Source organism: Belonocnema kinseyi, chromosome 1 (assembly GCF_010883055.1).
Source record: "Belonocnema kinseyi isolate 2016_QV_RU_SX_M_011 chromosome 1, B_treatae_v1, whole genome shotgun sequence".
Taxonomy (NCBI): domain Eukaryota; kingdom Metazoa; phylum Arthropoda; class Insecta; order Hymenoptera; family Cynipidae; genus Belonocnema; species Belonocnema kinseyi.
In genome coordinates this window covers 135,710,920-135,718,334 of record NC_046657.1, presented here as the reverse complement: position 1 = coordinate 135,718,334, position 7,415 = coordinate 135,710,920, and positions in this window count along the sequence as shown.

The window sequence follows — 7,415 nt, the reverse complement described above, 5'->3', positions numbered from 1 at the left end:
GACAAAAACATCATAGCCAAGGAGAATGAAAAGAAAGAGAGGTATCGAGACCTTATAAGGGAGTTGCAACGATTGTACCCGGAATATTCTATTAAACTGATCATCCTCATCATCGGCGCTCTTGGAGGTGCCAAGCTTTCACTTGCTAATAGCCTAAAAAGCATCCCTGCGTGTCAACAATATGCTAGAAAACTTGCGGGAAAAATGCTGAAGGCGGTTGTCCTTGGGTCACTCCGTGTTCTTAGGGGCACGAGGCTTTTGCTGGATCGTCGTATTGATTCCTTTACAGACTGTAACCACCTATCTCACGGTCGTGAGACGTGGTTATGGCTGAAATTTTACCGCGATTTCGCTGGAAGCGGGTGCAATTTTTCAGATTAGCACTCTGCTCCTGGCGAAATCCTGCGGTTGTCCTTATGACAAATTTTTAATTATATATATATACATATATATATATATATATATGAAATTTAAGAATATATATCAGGGTGGTCCAAATAATGCTTCTCGAGCTACAGGGCAAGCCACCCTCCCAAAAGTTTCCATTTCCGAAGATAGAAAATCCGTAATTTTTTTTCGAAATTCGAATATTAACACATGCCACCGGGCATTTCAAAATACCATTTAATTAACCCTCGCCATAGGGCCCCAAATAACACCCAAAAATAAAAAACTATATGGTTACGTATTATTGTTACTTTTTAGCAATTTCCGTCGTCCTTTTCAGACACATAATTACCAATGGAAAATTTAAATATTTACCATGACTCTTAAAACAATTTTCAATTGTTTAAGCAAATTTAAATTATTGGATCAATTATTTATTCTCAAAAATGTGAAAAATAATCGCATTTTGTGATTAGGATGTAATTGTTTGTCATTATTTGGAGTAGTAAATTTTTCTAAAAACATTAGGTAATTATTTAAACAATTATTTATTGTCTATTTTCAAAAATTCTAAAAATTCAGCCAGAGATATCAAATTTATTTTCAAATTAGTATCGTATGCTACTTTTTGTGCAATCATTATATAATTTTGATACATTTATTTTGATGTTTAATAAATTTATATTTTTTTAAACCTTCTTTAAATGCTCAAGCAGTTTTTTTCGATAACTTGAAAAGTCAAATAAAATAAAACACATACAATTATGTTCCTGACTGCACATTGTATGAAAGAATACATTAACCACTTTTTAACTGTTTAAGTAATTAATTTTCCAAGAATACTTTTAAATTTGTATTTTGTGTGTTAACCATAATTTTCAATTATTTGGAGAAGTAGTAAATTCAGCTATAAGCTTTATATTATTGTTAAGGCAATTATTGTTTTTTATATTTTCGTGAACATAATTGTTTAAACAATTGAAAAATGATATATATTCTATTTATACAGTAACATTCAGAAAAATAATTGTATGAGTTCAACTAAAATAATTATTTAAATAATAAAGAATTGTTTAAATAATTACATATTTTTTTATACAAATTTACTATTTCAAACAATGCCAAAATATTGCATTTCAATTAGAAAATACGATTCTTTTTTTACATTTTTTTGTAATAAATAATTATATAGTTAATTTACATTTGTTTAAATGATTGAAAATTGTTTTAAAATTCATTGTAAATATTGAAATTGTCCATTATTAATTATTTGTATGAAAAGGGCAAGGGAAATTGCTAAAAAGTAGTAATAATACGTAAAAAAATTAGTGTTTTTATTATTTTAATTTTGGTTTTTTTCGAATTGCGAAAAAAAAAACAAAAATTACGGATTTTATTTCCCCGAAAATGAAGACTTTGGGAAGGGGTTGGGGAGAGGGGGGTGGGGGTTCTTGTCATCTAGAGTGAAAAAAATTTTGCAAGTATTTTTCGAACACCCTAATATACATATTTTTTGAAAACCGATTTTTCAGTAATATGATCATTCTATTAGAAGAGAAGTAGAAGTAGTGGAAGATAAAAATGACCACTGTACAATTAATTCCGAAGCCTCGCGACGAAGGAATCAGCTCAGGCTCGCCTTGGAAAGGGTTCTGCATGTAAGAACAATTAGCTACACCTTCTCGTGGTTTACCTCCGCAATAAATCAACGAACCGCATTACCACAACATCCAACACAATGCCTGTAATTCTCGCCCACTCTGACACAAGTCGAAAAGAGAAGAGGAGTCATCTACAGACCAGAATGAGCATTCTCGAGACATGGTCGAGAACACCACTATACACGATCCTATCTTTCTTCATTTCGATGTTCAGAGTTAGAAAACTTAAATCTTACACTGAAGAAGAACAAATGGCCTTAAATGCTACATCTAGCGGCACCTAGGTGTGCACTATTCGTTTCCTGCAAATTAGGACGAAATGCGTCAAGACATTGTAACGGGAAAAGATGACTCAACTTATTAACACCGTTTTGTAACGTCTGCGGGCACATTGTTGCTCGTATAATTAACTCCTTCAAATAATATAATTATCTTCAGTATAATAACAAATATATTTTTGTAAAGTTTCTTACAGGCTTCGGTTAGGGTTTCCTAGAAATTCTAATGCGCAAAGAATACGTGGTAAGTTTTTAAAAGAATCATTCTCATCCCGATATATGAAAATACTCTACAAATTTATATTATGTTTTATTAGACTTTCTACAAATCTGATTAAGAAAATATCTTTTTTCAAGAAATAATTTTAATTTAAAAATATTATTTTCCATCTAGTCTTATTAAGACGTTAAGCATTTTCTGTTATTGAAGATTCTTAACTTGATCGATATTGTGTAGATTTTCTGCCTTCATGGTTTGGAGGGTTGATCTACTGTCGGTAAGGTACAATCTCTGATGATATAACAGATAAATTTAAAAAATTGTAAAATAATTACTTGTACCATTAACACCTCGCTAAAAATTAGCGTTATGTTCTTGAATTAAGAGTTCTTATTCTGATCCCTCTCATAGCTTAATTGGAAAAGCACCTGACCGGAAATCAGAAGTTTTGTGGTTCGATTCCCAATGGAGTGAAGATGTAGTAGGATTTTTTTCAAGATATAATTTCAATTTAACAAATTTTGCACTTTAAATACAGATTTGTTTCCAAAGAGAAATATGCCTTATTCTCTAAAATATATTTAATTGTATTACACCAAACTCTCGCTTTCAGTTACTCCGTTCTCATCCTTCTTGGAACGACTTGCTCATTTAGTTTCTCAGGGGAGTAGGGCGAGAACGGTTGCAGCATTATATATGTAGATATATATTCCCATTGGAAATGAGACGCTGATTACGTTTCTATGCCCCCCAAATCAGTCCAAGGCGATTTGAAGGCGACCCCCGACACTTGACTTAAATCGAGAGTTTGGTGTATTTGTGGAGTAAAATAAGACAATTCAATAGTGAAGTTAAGTGCTGGTTGCAACGCCCATAAATTATAAATATTCGAGAGAAACTGTAAAGATTCTCTTTTTTCGAAAAACAATAATTGAATCTGCCTAGCACCGATAAAAAACATGAACATTAAACATTTAGCTATTCCTAAATTCATGTTAACTGTTTCAAATTAAGACAAAAAATTGTCATTTTAATGAAATTGTACAAATTTTTATATTTAAAGGCTAATTTTTAAAAACTATGTCCGCCATTTTGAATCGCCCATTTTGAATTTTGAAAATCATTTTGAGATTCGTAGTCAGCAACCTCAAAAACCCTTATATGTACTATCATGTCTGGGATAGGTGCAGCAGAAAAATGTGCCCCTGAAAGGGTTCACAACTATTTCAAAAGATTTCCAATATTTCCAAATTTTCCTTACCTGTTCTCTTCCATGCGGCGCAGTCTGTTCGCTTTGTTGGAACGGTGGCTACAGAGTTTTAAGGAAGGCGTGTTTTCGGGTTGCAAATAAGACTCATGGCCATTAATCGGTTAAAATGTCATTTTTCATAAGCTTATATTACTCTTTTGTCAATTAAATCAAACTTTTATTAATTTTTTTTAGAAATCTGGTCTCAGTAGTTGAAAAAAAGTCTCTTAAGGCCATGTGACGAGAGAGTCACGTGACCAAACCTGGTCTTCAATTTTTCTTTCCCAACTTACGTCTCAACGAAATGAAGGATCGCTTTGAAAGTTTGGGAAATGAAAGAGGAGGTAATAATGCCCATGTCTCTGCTTTGTTCCGGTGGAAATTTTGAGAAAAAAATTTTGTTGAGGAAAATACCAGTGGAAGTTTTCTTTCCCAACTTACGTCCACACGAAATGAGATATCGCGTTAAAAGTTTGGCGCGATAAATAGTAGACATGCAAGAATCTGTCTCTGGTCCTAACTAATTAGAATAGTGAAAAAAGTTTTTTTTTTATAACTATTTTGGAGAGATACCGACCATGCTGTCGTCAAACCCTGTGGTCAAACCGAGTGGGCTAGTTATGAGGTTTATATTGACCAAAGTGGGGCAAAACAACAAAAATCGCTCACGAACATTATGCACAAATAACTCAAAAACTAATGTTTGCACTTGAAATGCAAATAAACATGTTTGGTCTGACATACGTATCGGTCTGGTATCAGCTGTGTCAAAGCAGCGCTAGCGCAGCGAGTAGACAACTTCGAAATTCTAGGGGTCTGTAGGTAAAGCAGATTACATGATTACCGTCGGAAAAATAAAAGTCAATCTTCTGCTGTAAAACCTAAATGTATCCGTCGATAATCATTATTTGCATAAATAAACTTTTTTCTTCCTCCAACTCTTTGCAAGACCACAAACGATCCTTTAATATTTATTAGCATTTACCGAAAAAATTTCCGCCTTATTTAAACTTTTATTTTTCAATATGGGTGAAAAAATACTGATCTTAGGGCTGACTTTATCAGCTGTTATACTCATCACATGGCCTTAAAAATATCAAACTACACAGGTATATCCGAAATTCACAATGAGCCTTGGCTTTTTATTATTTCAATTATTGGCTATAGTTCCAGCCAATCAACAATTTTTATTTTTACATTCTCATCATTTATGATTGAGAAAGTATTAGAATTGTCGGAAATTTGACATCACACTTTTTCAACGGATCTCCGAGTTTCGAGACCCCCTGAATCCGAAAATCATGTTTTCGCGATGGCGTCTGTCTGTCTGTCCGTCCGGCCGTCCTTACACACGATAACTCTCGGAAAAATGAACGAATCAAATCTATCTTTAGCACAATTTTTCTAGGTCCTAAAAGAAAATCAAAATTTGAAGCCGAAAAACACACGATATGAAAAAAGTCAAGAGAAGAAAAACATTTCTTTTTGAAAGCCCTGAAAGATTATCATAACCAATTTTTGGATTTTCTTCAAAAATAGAAAATTCCAATTTTTATTGCACAGAAAATAATGGAAAAAAAGAAAATCCATTTTGTGGACAAACTATGTAGGATACAAAAAAAGATGAATTAACAAAAATCGTTATCCCAAAAAAAAAATTTTTCGTTAAGATTTGCTTCTTGATAGGACGCGTACTTTTTGTTTTATTCGTGAAAAATAACGTTGAAAAAAGTAAAAGAAAAAAATGTGTGGAAAAACGACGAAAGTTACGGGAAAAAAATTCAACAAAACCTGTTTACAAATATCTGTCGGAAATCGAGCGCGCAGCGCGAGTGTCACGATGAGAATGTGTACCTCAAAGCCTACAGAGCTTTGAGAAACTTAATCGTTGACTATACTTAATTAAGTAGACAATTCAGAATATGAAGAAGCATATAAATACTGCCATCTAAAAGAGATCTTTTTTATAAAGTTTTTGTCAAGCATGCAAAATGCAAAGAATAAATATCCGAGCGCGTAGCGTGCGATGGGAATGTGCCCGCGCGGCGGGCAGATTTTTTTATTACAATCTAGTGACTAAACGCCAGCCAATAATTATTTATTTCTTACACAGCCAGGCTATTGGCTATTCCTAGGCCAATACTAAATTCCATTTGATAAATGAAGTTATCCGCTCTTGTCTGAGGGGCGCCAGATCGTTTCTCTATATTGAAATAACCTAAAACGAACAAAGGTACTAAGCTGATATTAATTGACTTCTACCTATTATTATTTTATTCTCCACCAGCCCAACACAGAGAGGGATAGGGTTAGAAAGTACTGACCAAGAAAAACAAAACACTTACTTGACAACAACAACCAACATTCAGTGAATGAGCTACGTTTCGCTACGTTTAAATGAGACCTGGATGCCTCACACTTAATTAATAAATCCCGTAAGAGAACATAATGTTTCTTAAATCACGCTTGAATAGACCACATATTAAAATTATCCAACACTTAAATTACTGTTTGGTAATCAACGACCCTCCAAACTGGTGGCCCATAAATGACACAAAAGGTCATGCGAGGTTACCACCAGCTTAAATGATCAGCACTAAAATTGCTTAATTTCCAAAATATTTACGACTGTACACCATAGTGCTCCATTCGCGACACGGAATGGTCATGTTAGGTCAACACTATTCCTAGTTGTATATTACTAGTCACCTAGAAGACTTGCCTAAAAGGACTAGGCTGAATAAAATGACAGTTCAAGGTCACCGCCATGTTGCACAACCGGCACGATTCATTCTCGAAGATAATGATTATTCGAATCCACTCTTTTTGACGAAATATTCTCTTTTCACAAAGACTACATTGTCTGATTATTATGGTCATTTAACACTGTCCTCACCATACTGAATGCCCGGCTATTCACTGATGTTTCGGAGCAGGCGAAATGAAGGGACATACCTTTTTACTCAACCAATTAGTAAGCCAATTAGTAAGGTCCTCCAATGGCCTCTTTTTTAAAATGTTTGTTACGCCCAGTCACCAGGCGGTTAGTTCTTACATGAAACCTAAAGCGTCGTTAGGAGAGGCAAAGTTGACAGTCAGATGACGGTGGAATGGTCGAACACAGAGTGAGCATTGACCACGCCGAGTTTAGAATTGGCGCTTATGCCATATCTTACGCATCTAGATCGACGACTCCGATACGTAACAACACGTGTGAAGGCACACTTAAATGAGTGTCCCATAGTGGGTAGCTATTTTCAGTGGTTCCTCTCATCACACGCCTTGAAGTATTTCACAGAGGATCGTCATGTTGACTCACCATTTCACTCACATGCGCCTCATGCGCGACGCAACACTCAGTCCGGTACACCTACTATACGAAGTGTGCGCTAAAAGTAGTCAGCTGCTAGTATTTTGACAATTTGAATACTAAACAGCCGGTAAAGAATTCCTATGGAGGCGGATCGGAGCAGTCCCTATACAATCCTAGGCCTTAACATGATATATTCACGACAACAGGCCGTACCTATGGAGGCTTCTGTCATATGACAGCTCCTAAGAATCTGTTCTCGACCAGGTACGGTCCACTAACCAAATTTTATAACCAATTATGTTCACTG